Consider the following 16,866-nt stretch of genomic DNA (forward strand, 5'->3'; position numbering starts at 1 on the left):
AAATCACAAATAACCCCCATTTTCAGAGAGGTTGGCTACCTATAAATACCATCTTGGGCCTGATTTTGACCTTAAATAGGGTAGTTGAAGAATGTCTATAAAGACTACCCTCATCCAAGCTATTAAAGATGTACCAATTTATACCAAAACCATTAGGGAGTTGTATCTTAAATATCTAGGGGGAAAGAAGAAAGATCCTTAGATCATCCATATAATAGGACAACTAGTTGAAATCATGTTGGGAACCCTGGTAGTCCCTAAATACTTAGACCCTACAAACCCTATTGTAGATGTGCATATCAATGGTACCCTTATAAAAATACTCCAATTGATCTTGGTGCAACCATAAATATGGTGACCAAACAATGAATACTCTACAATTACTAAACATAAGACCAACACTAACTATCTTGCAACTAGCACATAGGTCAACTATAAAACCAAAAGGAGTGATTGAGGACTTAGTGATCACTCTAGATTCTTATAAATACTAACTTGACATCATGGTTTTGTAGTCCAAATATAATTTAGGGGGATATCCATTAATCCTTGGGTGACCATGGTTGGCTACTGTAGATGCTTCTATTAGTTGCAAATCCAGAAATATGATCATTTCCAATGGAAATATGAACAAAAAATTGGTCTTATAGATCCTCTAGCCCAACCTTATACAGATAACAAAACAAACTATATGGCCTAATCTAGAAGATGAGGATCAATACTCCCTCCATATGCTCATGACTATAATGAGAAGCCCTATGATAAACATTAAAGATGAGGATGAAGTTCTTTCTCATATTTTGCATAATTCTAATGGTTGAGATTCACAACATAAGGAATTACTATCTTGCCTAACCTACCAAATTCTTAGCCTCTTATCCTATGAAGATGCACCTACATCCATTATGATTTATGATATCTTGCCACATAACTATAGTCCCAATATACTCAACCTAGATATTGCCTCAGTCACCACAGCAGGAAAGCCTATAGAAGTGTCTCCCAATAAGACACTCAACATTAATAATGAATTAACTACGTCCTAGTGAGTTGACCTAATGCAAATGCTAGAAGCTCACACTTATGCATTTGCATGGGACTATCATGAGGTGAAGGGAATTGACCCTAGCCTGAGCATGCATAGAATATACATCAATGAAGGTTGCAAACCAGTGAAACAACCAAAAAGGAGAATGAAGCCAATACTTAAAGATATAGTCAAATTCGAATTGTAAAAAAATTTAGATGAAGGGTTCATATACCCTAATTTCAAATAGTGGGTGGGTATCACCACTAGTTATTGTGCCCAAAAAGGGAGGTAAATGGAGAGTATGTGCAAACTATAGGGAGTTAAATGTAGCAACCGGGAAGCACCATTTTCTTTTTCCCTTCAATGATCGGGTTTTAGGTTCCTTAGGTGGCAAGAGATACTTCTCCTTAGATGGATTGAGTGGCTATGATCAAATTAAGATAGCCCCTAAGGATCAAGATAAAACCACTTTCACATGCCTCTAGGGCACATATGCCTACTCAATATTGTCTTTCAAATTATGCAATGCCCCAATTACATTTTAGAGAGTTGTCTTAAGCATCTTTTTATATTTGCTTATGATTAAATAATGGAAATATACATGGATGATTTTACAATTTATGGGAACTCCTAGGAGGCATTGACAAATTTGGAAAAAGGTCCTCCAAAGGTGCCAAGACAATAACCTCTTGAGCTCAGTCTCGAGAAATGCTTTATGATGATGGAAGAGGGTGTTGTTCTTGGTCACTTTGTTTCAACCAATGGATTTAGGTGGACCCTACCAAGATTGAGATCATTTCAAGACTTACAGTATCACAAAAGAAAAGAGATGTAAGAAAAATTCTCTAACATCCATGCACTACATAAAGGACTTTAGTAAGATTGTTGCACCTCCCTTCACATTTCTAACCAAGGAAGTGGAATTTGAATGGACTTAAAGCTATCAAAAACCATTTGAAGCATTGGAGATAACCCTCACATAAGCACATGCACTAAGAGGACCTAATTGGACTCTTCCTTTCCACATTCACACTAATACTTCTGATTTTGTAGTTGGAGGAGTGTTGGGAAAAAATGAAGGTAATTTGTAATATGCAATTTACTATATTAGTAAGAACTTGTAGGGGGTTGAGCTTAATTATACAGTAACAGAGAAGGAAATGATAGTTGTCATTTAGGCAATAAATAATTTTATACATTATATCACTAGTTACTCTGCCTTTGTTCATGCTAACCATACAACAATACACTTTCTCATGAATAAGTTGGTGGTAAGTGGTAGGCATGTCAAATGATTGCTCTTGTTACAAGAGTTTGACATCACTATTATTATTGAGCCTGGAAAGTCTAATGTAGTAGCAAACTTCCTTTCAAGGTTAACAACTTCATTAAAGGATCTAATAGTAGATAATTCATTCTTCGATGAACATATAAATTTGCATTATCAATCCATATTATATGGTATGCAGATGTAGCTAACTACTTAGTTGTAGGACAAACATCTTCACACTTGTCACAAAAAGAGAAGAAATAGTTGATTCAATGCATTTTTTCCTACTTAAGGATAAGTGGTTATCTATTTTGTGCAGGACTTGACAATGTCATGTGCAAGTGTATTAGTAAGGATGAAACATTTGACATACTCAAGACTTGTCATGATGAGCCTTGTGGTGGACACTTTGCATCCAAAAAGACATCAATGAAGATAATCAATATAGGGTACTGTAAAGCGGAAAAATCAAACCCTAGTTGTCCTCCCCTCCCCAACTCCAAGGAGAGAGAAGGGAGATCACTAGGGTTGATGGTTTTCACTTATGAGAGACTTTACATTCAAAAGAGGGGTTGAAACCCACAAGATCCAATCCCATGCAATGCAAGATTGGATTCTAAATGAGTTTCAAGGGTTGTAACATCAAGGATACCCTCTTTTGTAAAGAATGTAGATAGAAAGATTGAACTAGGAATGCATGTAAAGTAGGAAAGATTCGCTTATAAACAGAGATAGGGATATGGGATGAAGCTGCGGACCTGGAATTAGTAGTAAAATGTCGAGACGGTGCTGTTCTGCAAATATGAGCGAAATTTGACGGGACGATGGCGCTCGACGTGCACACGGTCCTTCGAAAAATCTGCGAAACGAAGGGGGATCTGTTCATCTCTACACAAGGATTCCAGATCTTCAATTACAGCCGCGTACCTGTAACCTACACATAGAAAAGAGAGGACGATTGGGGGGCTAGGGATGACGGGTTTGCCTTTAGGTCAAACCCCGGTTTTAGAATTAACCAAGAAATGAGAATGATGTAAATGTAAATGTTTGTAATGTAAACAAGTACTGATACCTTGTTGTAAGAATGTTTGTATTCCTACATGCGAAGGTGTAATGTATGTAGTATGTTGTATGTGATCTCCTCTTCAATGGTTGAATCCTTGTCTTGAATGCAACACTTAGCCTTGAATGGAGACTTAGAATGCTCAATTGCTTGAAGGAATGCTTGAATGCTCGAATGTTGTTTGAATATCGCTTTCGCCTCTTGCTCTTGCTTATTTCCTCTTTTTCGACCCCCTCAAATGGGAGAGGAAATGTAGTTTATATACCTATCAATTAGGGTTGATAGACTGATTTGCCCGACCTTAGGCCAACCAGGAAACATTATTTTCCAATTTGCAAACTTAAAGACCCGAAGCCCCATAAGACACCAGGCCCAGAATAGGGCCAGGGACCAGGGCGCTGGGCGCCATGGTCCCACCTCCCGGGACAGCAGGGTGCAAGGAGGGATCAGGCCAGGGTGCTGAAAAATGCAGTTTTTGATGTCATGAACAAGTTTCGGGGTCTCCATTCAGATTCCGTGTTGCATCGCCATCGTGAAGACCCAAATGCAGTCGAAATTGCAAGTGTCACAATTTTAGGATGCTACATTTAGCCCCCACTTTAGTGGGAGTATAAGCGTACACTCATACTTCCGGTAAAGTACAAGGAAACAACATTGAAAAGCTTTCACCACATCAAGAAGGCAAGATACACCAAGCCCCCAGTGGACTAAGGATCTTACGACTTCGATTGAAAAAGTAAAAGGGAAGATCACGAGGGAGAACCATGACTGTCAGTAGTAAGGTTCCCTCACTATGAGTCATGCAAGAAAGATATCAAAAATTTTCAAGGCAAAGCTAGATTTGTCAAAAAATTTCAAGTATCTTGAAAAGATATGAACGGGATGTATGCCCCCCTACGTTAAAGTGATCGCACACGCCTCACCGGGGGTGATTTCTTTAAGGTAGTGATACATATAAGAAATGAGAAAGGAGCACATTATCACAAGGATTTAGCCCCCAAGTGTGAGATAAGCCCAAGGATAATAGACACAAAACACAAAGCACAAGGTGACTTCGCTTTCCTCGGGGTCAGTATGCTGTATGATAATTCATGTATATCATATGTATGTATGCATAATTGTTCTTCATTCCCCAATCAAGGAAGGTCACCTAGAAGAAGGGAACACATGTGTCTTTTGAGTCAACATGAGAGAGACCAAAAGAGATCTCAATGTTTTGCATTGTCCTCAAGTAGACAACACTAAGGACAACAAATAGAAGAATAAGAATAACACATAGAAGAAGTAACAAAAGAGAGGAGGAGAGAGTTTGCTATGCTAATGAACTAGTCTAGCACGTCATCTACCCCCCGATCTTGCTGATCAATATTTCGGGAAGGTAGGAAACACGCTAGAGGAGGAACATCCAACACAGCAGATGGAGCTATCACAAGATCCAAACAAGGGCTATGTTCCAAGCCACTGTGTTCTTATCTAGGAGCTAGGATAAGTGCTTTAGAAAATTTGTTAGATAAATGGTTATCAACATCAACATATTCATATTCACTATCAGAATGAATAGGAGTAACATTTTCATCATGAATAACATTTTCATCTATATCATCATCAAGATTTATAAAAATAGTGTCTTTAACTCGCACAGGATCAAGACCATCATGCATCTTATGTTTAGGAGACTTCGGCTCAATCGTTGGCTGAGGAGAAAATGGAATAATATTGGCTGAAGGTGTTTTTGGGGGTTGCAAAGTTTGAGAAGCAACTGCCTGAGCTCTAAGACGACACTTTCGTCGGCGTTCATGTGCAGAATGATTTCGTCTAGTCTTAGTAGGAAGTTGAGAAGATTGAGGAGGAGGAATGTTCTCATCCTTATCACTTGGGTGTTTAGGTTGTGGTCTCTTAGGTTGAACAATAGGAGAAGAGGAAGGTCTCTTCTCTCCATAAGAGGAAGGAGGAGGAACTGCTCCATACAAAGGAGGAATATTCGGTTTAGGAAGGAGACCAAGTCCATCATGACGAGGAGGTATAGGTCTACTTTTAGGAAGTTTATTAGATATAGGCATAGTCACATCCATAGGAATGGGTTGGGAATCTTCTTGAGGAAAGACATTAGTTTTATCTTTCAAAGGAAGAACTTCCTTCTCAAGAACGATAGGAATGTCAAGTTTGGGTGTTCTAGGTTCACTTAGAGATAGGATCATATCTTTTTTCCACTTTTGATAAGATTTGAAAAGATGATCACTTCGCGGAGGAAGAGATTGGAATTGTTTAGGCCAAAAATAATCAATAGGAACGCTAGAAGTTCTTTCAGCTGGTTTAAAGAGACTATGATTGACAATAACAACTTCACCATTATGGGGAAATTTCAAACACTTGTGAATAGGAGAAGCAATAGCTTTCATGGAAGATAGCCAAGGATAGCCTAGCTTCACACGAAATTGTTCGGATGATGGAATAATAGCAAAGTCCACATCAAGGGATTTGTTATGGACCTCAATAGGTAATGTAATAGAACCAATTGTAGGAGAAGAAAATGCATCAAATAGTTTCACAACCACATTTGTTTCATCATAGATCACTTGATTCAATTGCAAAGTAAAAAGAAATTCTTCAGTAATGATATTAACCATACAAGACGCTTCAATAAGCACTCCACGACAAGGTGTATTCTTGACTTTTGCAACTATATATAAAGGACCATTAGGTGCCCTGATAGTTTCATTAGAATCAAAGGTGATGGAAGGTTCTTTAGGGATTTTCTGCTGCTCTACAAAGTTAATCACATTCGGAGTCATAGACACAAGATCATCAAGTGAGACAGAGGAATCAGTAGTATCAATCGCATTAGAGGTATGAGAAGGTAATGGATTAGTAAAAATCTGAAGATTTTGGTTAGGAGGAGCTACAGATGTGTTGCCTTTATCATTCACTCCAGAAATAGAGATAGTATTATTATCAATCAAATCTTGAATTTTACCCTTTAAAGCAAAACATTTTTCAGTATCATGCCTAGGATGACGATGAAATTGACAAAAAGATTTGTTATCAAAATAGGGTGAATTAATCTTTGCAGGATCTATTTGCCTTATAGGAGGAAGAGTAAGCACATTTTGTTCCAATAACTTATTCATAATACTATGCAATGATTCATTCAAAGGAGTAAACTTTCTTTCTTTCTTGAAAAACTTAGAAATAGGAGGCACACCTGATGCTGCATTCACATTGTTGTTGATGATGTTTTCATTAAATTTAATGGACTCTCTGTTCGGTTTAAACTTCCCAAATGGTTGTTGACTACTATCACCCTTATCACTCGGAGCCATAGGATTTGCTTGTTCCATTTGACTCACAGTCAGTTGATAATTGTGAAGAGTTGCGCACAACTATTGGAAAGAAGTAAACTCAGAAAACATAAGTTTTTCTCTAATGTCTTTTTGTAAATTAGAAATAAAGATTCTTTGAATATCATTGTCAGGCACTGGAAAAGAAATTTGAGCATACAAATGCTTATATCTACCAATGAAATCAGTTACTTTTTCTTTAACACCTTGTTTACAATGCATTAAATCAATCAAAGTAACTGTAGGACTTATATTGTTTTGAAATTGTTGAATGAAAGCATTTGCAAGTTGTTCAAAAGAAGTAATAGAATAAGAAGGCAACGAGCAATACCATTGTAGGGCTTTATCTCTTAATGTTCTAGTAAACAGTTTTGCAAGCAACCTTTGGTCATAAGCAAAATCAGTGCATATTGTTTGAAAGGTCTTAACATGTGTTAGAGGATCACCCTTACCATTATAAAGCTCCAAATGCAGAATTTCAACATGTTTAGGGGGAATAGCTCGAACAATGTCAAGAGAAAGTGGGCTCGCAACATCAAATGTGGGCACACTAAACTTACATTGATTCATAGAGGCAATTTGTTGCTGTAAAGAAGAGACAGTTTGTGCAAGATTGTTAATGGTCGCTTCAGTCGAAGAGTTCATATTAGACGTGTTAGATTGTGATGGAGGTGTTATGTTATTGAAAGAAGGTAGAGAGTAAGGTGGTGGGACACTATGATAGTTAGTCATAGGAGATGATTGGAAAGGAGGAACACTACAAGGAGGAATGGAAGGGTTAAATGAATTGCCCCCTTGTGTCATGTTCATTTGTGGAGATATAAGAGGAACACTCATTGAAGGAATGAATGAAGAAGTCGGATTGAATGAAGGAAGAGGGTTGATTGAAGAAGAGGGATTGCCCCCATGACTGGTGATCATACGTGGAATGTCTTGTATTGAAGTAGTCATTATGTTTGATGTAAAAGTAGGTATACTAGCAATATAAGCTGTCAAAGGAATAGAATGATTAACTTGAGTAGGAGGTTGTGTGTAACCTAAGGTTTCAGCACAACTCTTCATAGGCATCACATTCGAATCCACAATGTGTGCAATACCACGCAAAATATCAATTCCATTCTTATCACTTTGAACCATACGCTTTAGACCCTCAATTAATGAAAGAGCTTCACTATCGAGGTATTCTTGAGACATCCATTGTCGAAAATCATCAAATTGGTTATCCAATTTTGAAAGTTGTTCTACAGAAACCTCATGGAGAGCTTCTTCATCATTAAGAGGATTGGAGAAGTTACCCATGTCCTCGTTAAAAAGGCCATTCAAATTAGGTTCCATCTCCTCGGTAATTACACCTTGGAAAGACTTAATTCTAAGGCTTCGTCTAATGGGAATAGTGTAAGTAGGGCTTATTGTTGTAAAACTCATGCACTAAAGAAAGAGAGAAGATTTTGAATTTTTAGAGGTAGCAAATTTCAATAAAATCAGCCAATCTCCTAGATTTAAGCTGTTAAATGCAATCAGGACAATCTCCCGAAATTTCGAAAAAAATGTCCGGGACCGTGGCGAATGGAGTGCACAAGGTCCTCGCAACTTTTTTTGAAATTTTCAGGGATGAAAGTTATGATGATTTTAGAGCTAATCTGAAAAAATTGAGTGATTTTATGATCTGTAGATAGGCCAAATTAAAGTTGCAATCTCAAAATTGAACCCTACCAAGATTGTTGAAAAATGCAAAATTTGAATTTTGAAAAAGAGGGGGGAACTGAAATTTTGAATTTTATGATTTTAGAGGGAATGCTGAAAGAAATGCAAGTTTTGAAATTTAAAAGTTGACTCGATTTCATGCAAAATTCAAATTTGAAAGTGGAAATCAAAGTTGTTGCAATTAAACACTTGATTTCAAAAGTCATAAATTGTAAAGATTTGAATAAAGTACTGAAATTTCGAATGAATGCCAACACACTTTTCAAATTTAGGACTGTAAGAAACACAATTTTGATATGAATTTTAATTTCAACAATTTTTGAATGATTAGAAGCCTCATTCCAAGAAATCGCTAGACCAACTTTGACTTTAATTTTGAGAGTGTTAAAATTGATAAAATCAGCCAAAATTTTGGATTTTAGCAGAAAAATACAGTAAGATCTAGCTCCCAAAATTTTGGAAAAAATGTCGGGGACAATGGCGCTCGGGGTGCACACGGTCCTCGCAACTTTTTTCCAAATTTTCAGGGATGAAAGATATTGTGATTTTATTGCGGAATCCAAAGTTACAGCCGATTTGGAGGTGTTTTGATTAGTGAAATTATCAATCAAAGGTTGAATCAAGAAGATCTTAAAAATTAGCGTTTTGACATTTAACCACTTAATTTTCAGAATTAAAGCACAAATATGAATTGACAATTTGCAATAGAAGGGTAGATCTGAAACAAGCATTAACAATTAAACATTTCACAAGTTTAATTACTAAAAAGAAAATTTTAGGGTTTTTATGCAATTAACCTCTAAAATTTACAAAAGATCAAACATGGAAATGTAATTAGGGAAGCAAATTTTTCAGATCTAACCATGAATAATCAGAATGAGGATGTTCACGTCGGGTTCACCAAAATGTAAAGCGGAAAAATCGAACCCTAGTTGTCCTCCCCTCCCCAACTCCAAGGAGAGAGAAGGGAGATCACTAGGGTTGATGGTTTTCACTTAGGAGAGGCTTTACATTCAAAAGAGGGGTTGAAACCCACAAGATCCAATCCCACGCAATGCAAGATTGGATTCTAAATGAGTTTCAAGGGTTGTAACATCAAGGATACCCTCTTTTGTAAAGAATGTAGATAGAAAGATTGAACTAGGAATGCATGTAAAGTAGGAAAGATTCGCTTGTAAATAGAGATAGGGATATGGGATGAAGCTGCGGACCTAGAATTAGCAGTAAAATGTCAAGACGGTGCTGTTCTGCAAATTTGAGCAAAAGTTGACGGGACGATGGCGCCCGGTGTGCACACGGTCCTCCGAAAAATCCGCGAAACGAAGGGGGATTTGTTCGTCTCTACACAAGGATTCCAAATCTTCAATTACAGCTGCGTACCTGCAACCTACACACAGAAAAGAAAGGATGATTGGGGGGTTAGGGATGAGGGGTTTGCCTTTAGGTCAAACCCCGGTTTTGGAATTAACCAAGAAATGAGAATGCTGTAAATGTAAATGTTTGTAATGTAAACAAGTACTGATACCTTGTTGTAAGAATGTTTGTATTCTTACATGCGAAGGTGTAATGTATGTAGTATGTTGTATGTGATCTCCTCTTCAATGGTTGAATCCTTGTCTTGAATGCAACACTTAGCCTTGAATGGAGACTTTGAATGCTCAATTTATTGAAGGAATGCTTGAATGCTTGAATGTTGTTTGAATATCGCTTTCGCCTCTTGCTCTTGCTTATTTCCTCTTTTCCGACCCCCTCAAATGGGAGAGGAAATGTAGTTTATATACTTGTCAATTAGGGTTGATAGACGGATTTTCCCGACCTTAGGCCAACCAGGAAACATTATTTTCCAATTTGCAAACTTAAAGACCCGAAGCCCCATAAGAGACCGGGCCCAAAATAGGGCCAGGGACTAGGGCGCTGGGCGCCATGGTCCCACCTCTCGGGACAACAGGGTGCAAGGAGGGATCAGGCCAGGGTGCTGAAAAATGCAGTTTTTGATGTCATGAACAAGTTTCGGGGTCTCCATTCAGGTTCCGTGTTGCATCGCCATCGTGAAGACCCAAATGCAGTCGAAATTGCAAGTGTCACAATTTTAGGATGCTACAGGTACTATTGGCCCACTATACACAGAGATGCAACCCAGTATACAAGGAGATGTTGCAGATGTTAGCAAATGAGAAGGCCTACAAAGAGTGATGAGACGTCTCTACAACCCTAGCTAGTGAAAAACAATTTGATAAATGAGATATTGACTTTATTGGTCTAATAGAACCTGCATTGAACAACATGTTCTATATAGTGATTTGCACTAATTATCTTATTAAGTGTGTGGAAGTGAAAGCTTTAAGGATTTCCAAACATATGTAAGTTGCTCAATTTTTATATGAGGAAATATTTCTAGATATGGTGTTTAAAGGAAAATAGACATAGACCAAGGTTCACAATTCACTTCAAATTTGTTTGCTTAATTGGTAAAGGAATATGAAATTAGACACAAAAAGTCTACACCATGCCATCCACAATCTAATGGATAGGTTGAGGTGACAAATAGGGACTTGAAGCAATATTGACAAAGATTGTTCAGCTACATAGAACAAATTGGGCTACCAGATTGCCTGAAGTAGTTTAGGCATACAAAAATATGGAAAACAATAATAGGGTTCACGCACTATGAACTAGTTTATGGAAAAAAGGTATTCCTGATGATAGAATTTGAATACAAGACACTTCATACAATAGCAGTGATGCACTGCAAAAATGATTAGAATGGTGATGGAAACACAACACACAAGAAGCAAGTTCAAACGTTAGTGTTAGCAACAAAAGACTATCCTAAGCAAGCATATCAAGAGAGATATTAAACATGAAATGGAAAGCATGCAAATACAAAAGAGATAAACTACACTCCTCCAAATGCTAACCAATATGCTCATAGTTGCTCCTCCCTTGTTCCTATCCTCTCCAAGGTCCACATGAGTGTAGCTCTCAGCTTTGCACTACTATGGAAGTCTTATGGAGATTCAAGATTGAAGATGATTATGAAAATATGCAAATGTAAGCTAAGAATGAGAAAACATGAGTTAATTAAGCTATTATCAATTTTAACCAAAAGACAATGTGGATTATGATTTTACACTAAAATGCTCTCTCAAATTCATTATAACTTTGATGCATACAAGATTTATGGATCTGTATTATGAAGAAATGGGCTCTATTTATAGGAAAAATAGAGAAATGGATGGTTGAGATTGAGTAAGCTCAACAAGGGTCAGTATTGAAAGGTTTATGATCCATGTAAGGGCTTTTAACCCAATCCCAAGATGACAAATGTCATCATGAGATGGCTTGAGAGGAGAGGGAAGAAGCATTAAATGCTTGACATGACTTGAAGGTTAGTTTGGGAGGTAAGGTTAGGCTTGAGTTGAATGAATAAAGTCATTATTCAATGAATAATGCCTTTATCCAACGGATAAACTCTTGTGCAAGAGTTAGTGGGGATAACCATGGTCAAAGCAATGAATGCTTGAGGAGACACATGAGTTAAATGGAGGTTGAGTTAGAGGTAAAGCCTCTAACCATGTGGGCAAGTGGAATTAACCATAAATGGTTATGTAAGAGCCATTAATGGTTATGTAAGAACCTTTAATGGTTTGGAAGACTTTAGAGGTTAACTTGTTGGAGACATAAAGCATTAAATGTTTTTCAAAGACTTTGGAGGCTTTGAGAATTGACTTCAAGTTGCTTAGGAATGTGACAATATTTAGGAAATGGATTAGGCTAATTAGGAGTGGTTAGAAGAATTTAGAAAGTGGTTAGAAGAGTCTAGAAGGGGATTTAGGATTGCAAGTGGGTTTGGTGGGTGAGGGAAAATAGGATTTTAATTAAAATAAAATTAATTTATTTCAATTGTGGTTGCAACTTGCATTTGTAGGAGAATGCAAGTGGGGGGGTAGTTTAGGGATTTAAATAAATATTTTATTATTTATTCAAAAGAGGAAAGGGGGTTAAATTAAATAAATATGTTTTATTCATTTAATTGATTTAGAGTGTAGCTTAATGAATTAATTTAAATAAATTAAATAATTTATTTAATTAATAGGAGAAGAGGTTGAGGATGAATTAATTAAATATTAATTTAATTAGTTAATGACTGAGGGTTAAATAATCAAATAAATAGTAAATATTCATTTAATTAAGTGGACATATTTATGTGACTACAAGTAGGATTGGAGATGAACCTCAATCAAGCATAACAGGATCACCTCCACCATTTGAATGCATCGGATGAGATGAGGATGGAAGCAATTCAATGTGCTAAAATCATACAAAAAACTGAGAAGCAAGTGGCATGACCAATTTTTCAAGGCCAAAGAAATCAAGGGAGGTAATTAGGCGTTGTTATTTGATTCAAGGTATAAAGACCACAAAGGAAAAATTCAAACAAAATGGTTAGGACCATATGAAATTCAACAAGTATCTCCAAACGTTGTTGTTCAACTTACCATGATAGACCTAGTTTGTTTCTCCTTGATGGTGAATGGGCATAAGTTTAAGCTATACAAGAAACCCTATAATAAAGATGAGTTTTTTCTTCACCTATAACAAGAATTCATATCACCCCCACAATCACACATCTCATTCAAACCATCTGATGACACCATTCCATCACCACCATCACTTTCACCGTCACCCCATTCACCAACTACAGATGAACCATTTGGTTCACCCACAACCACCCCATCACAATAAAAAAAAATTCTATCACATTCACATATACACATATATAGTCACTTTCATTTTTCCTTAGTCACATTGAGGAGAATGCAACATCACACATCAATTGGGACCTGTAACACCTATTATCAGTTAGGATTTGATTCAACACACATAGCAACTATTGCCTTTCGATGTAGCCGTCAATTTAGTCGGTTAAATGCAGCATAAGGCGACATGAATCCAAACACAATTGTTTCAATTTTATATGCACAATACAAGGAACTTTTTCACTTTCATGCATGGAGCACTGGTTTCACAACCAATTTCATTTTTTGACCACATGGCATTACAATACACTTGTTGAACAACTTAAATGCAAGTACACCAATCACTTCAATCCATAAACTATCCCTCAGTCATGTTTAGTCAGCTTTCAATGAGCTATATGTGTCACATATCAATTTACATATCTTAAATAGGTATTCATCATATTAGTCATATATCATTGCAAAATCCCAAATTTTATACTTTTGTACTCCCTATCACAATGTCATTAATTTGAGGATAAATTAAACCTTTAGTGTGGAGGAAGTAGTCATTATGATTTATTGTCTTTTGCATCACCAAAACATTTTTCATAATTATTCGGCAAGTCTAAAACTTGGCTTTAGTTGCATTACTCATATTACATGAGTACAATATAACATTAGACAATATAGTCATTTAATTATCTTGTGGAAGGAAAGCAAAAAAGGAAATTGAGAATTTTAATTTTATAACCATTTAGAGTCTAGAAGTGTAGAGAGAAATAGACTGAAGTGCAAAAAAAAAGTTAAAAAAATTGGGACAATTTAATTGCTAGAAAAGAGTTCAACCAATAAGTATGGGTGGTGACATTATTGTGTGAGAGTCAACAGACCATAACCTGATCTCCTAATAGATGTAAAGTGTTTTTTATTCTTTGAGAGGTTCAGTGGATCCAATACTGTTTGAATTTGATTGAATACTAATGGTAAGACAAAGCAATTTGCAGATACTTTCTGGAATAATGAGGTGTTGATTAAAGGGCTGAGAGTGGAAGCACCTAAGTGGAAATTTAAAAAGTAATTGGTCATCCTAAGACAGGAGAATATTATCTGACATCTCCAAGCATAGTCTCGACCAAGGCGGAATTTGCCAGATTGAGAGAGATCTTTGAATCTTCATCTCAAGGGACCAAGTGCCTCTTCTTACCACCACAGTGGAAAGAAGTAGAAACTCATGTGATTAGGTATTTCACTTTTTATAGATGAAAATCCCTTGTTTACATGATTTATTTCAAGTTATTAAGTCATCTACGCCATAATAGACTGGTAAATGTTCCATATTACCTACACCATATGCTCACTAGGATGTTTGTAGAGTTTAGAAGAAAAAGAACACAATCCTCTCTATCACACCATTGCTTGGTTGTTTTGTTGATTAAATGAAGTTACTACTCAATTCCAAAACATTATTTGGGAAGTGTTTTGTGCTTGGGATAATATTCAAAATAGACTCCTATGACATTATTTAGATGATAATGATAGAGCTAAGAAAGATAATGATGGGGTTGAAAAAAATATTGAACAATTGAGGGAGGTAGAGAAACTTTAAACCCTAGTGGAAATGTGTCAGAAACTATTGGGGATAATGCACCTCATCCTTCATTGCCTTCCCTTAGCCTTGAGGAGCATAGGAGTGAGGAACTGCAATAAAATCAACCTACAACATCAGCAAATTCTCCCACATCATCCCAACCTACAAGCTTTGTTCCTCCATCTCCACCTCAAATTGGAAAAAGAAAGGCACCTACTTCTTTCAGTTCAATTAAGGAGCCTAAGAAACAAAATATTGGAGGAAAGTATAAAAAACAAAAGCATAGAAAGGAATCTAAGAAGCAAAATCCAAAGGAAGAGTCTAGGAAACAAAAACCTAGAGAGGAACCTGAGAAGCAAAAACCTAAAGAAAGACTTGAAGAACCTAGGGCTGAAAAGAAATCCTCAAAGCATAAACATAAAAAGGAAAGACTTAAAATACAAAATTAGCAAGAGAGAAGTTCACATCGCCTCAAGGAGAAAGGGATTGTAGGAGAGTACCTACAATCCCTTTCTTATTTAGAAAGGGATTGTAGGAGAATGTTTTTAATGTTGAGACTTATTTAGAAAGAGAGTACTTATTCAAGAATCAGAAAAAAGGAAACTATGGGTGAGAAAATGCAAAAAGATGAAACCATAGGTAAGAAAACACAAGAAGTTTTTGTACAATTCATCTCAGAGCATGAAACAGATGATGAAGATGCTTATATAGCCAAGAAAAAGGCTAAGAACACACCAAGCCTAAGATAGAAAGAGATAATCTCTGTGTGGAATCTGATAATGATGATGTTGGAATCAATATTGGTCTTGAGAATTTTCTCACTAGAGAAGAAGAGGATAGTGAGTTGTAGTCAACTCTGAAAAAAATTAAGGAATTAGAAGAGCAATTCAAGGGTTATAAAGAAAGAGAAATTGGACTATAGGGGAAGGTTAAGGAATCATAGACATAATTGATACTTCATTAGTAGGAGGGTATAGGGTTAAATAAGCTAGCACACCTAGCTTTTAGTAGAGGTACAAAATAAAGAGCCACATCTTACTAAGGAAGCAAATGTTCCTATGACACCCCCACCACTTACAACATCAACCCTTGGACTTGCTCAGTATTGTGCACAATTAAAATTTGACTAGTTTAAACAGTAATGGGAGAAAGAAAAGGAAGAAATTAATGCCAAGTATGAGGCAATATTGGAAGAAAAAGACTTGGAGGTGAAGAAATTGACAACCAGTTTGAAAAAGATAGTTGACATAATAAATTAGCTAAGGAGTTATAGACCACCAACCCAAGTATATGCCTTGTATTTGATAGAAAAAATTATTTATCAATTTAGTCAACTTATTAGTGATCATCAAATCTCAATCATTACACCTAGGCCAATTTTAATAGCTTATTCAAGAGCCACACCAGCCATACAACATCAAATGTCTGAATTTTACCTTTATTAGAGTATTTTGTGACTCTACAACACCCCCAAGATCTCTAAAGACCAAAACAATTTTCACAAGTGAAAATGGAAAGAAAGATTGATTAAACAATTCAATATTATGAATATAGCTAATGGACTTGAAAATGCACATAATCAACCTTACATATAAAGGCAAGGTGAATATAGAGGATTAGATGAGATGTTGACAAGTGTCTTAATCTTATGCAATTGATAACCTATCACCCACATAAGATGGATAAGTCCACCAAAGTCATAACTTCCACTTATAGTGGTAATTTTCCTAAAGTGGTCACTAAGTAAACCTAAGTGATAAGTGTAATGTGGACCTAGGTGAAGACATGACTAGGTACAACACCTAATTACACCCTGGTGCAAGAGCACCTAGTATCATGTCAGCATGTTAAATAGATATTTGAGTCTTAGGAGTTAGGGGTCATGCTATTCTAGTTCAATAAGGTCTATGGAGACCATTTGTAATGTCATTTCATGTTTTCAGGTATGTATGTAAAAGTTGGAGTCATATTTTGCAAACCTGTAAAAATCTATCAATGTTGTCATCGGAATAAGTTATATTGATAAACTGTCATTGTTGTAAAAAAATGTCAATGTGGTCATCAGGATAATTTTTCCGATGAGGTGTCACTATTATAAAAGAAGTGTCAAGTTTGTCACTGAGATAGTTTC

Source organism: Cryptomeria japonica, chromosome 1 (genome assembly GCF_030272615.1).
Source record: "Cryptomeria japonica chromosome 1, Sugi_1.0, whole genome shotgun sequence".
NCBI classification, from domain to species: Eukaryota; Viridiplantae; Streptophyta; class Pinopsida; order Cupressales; family Cupressaceae; genus Cryptomeria; species Cryptomeria japonica.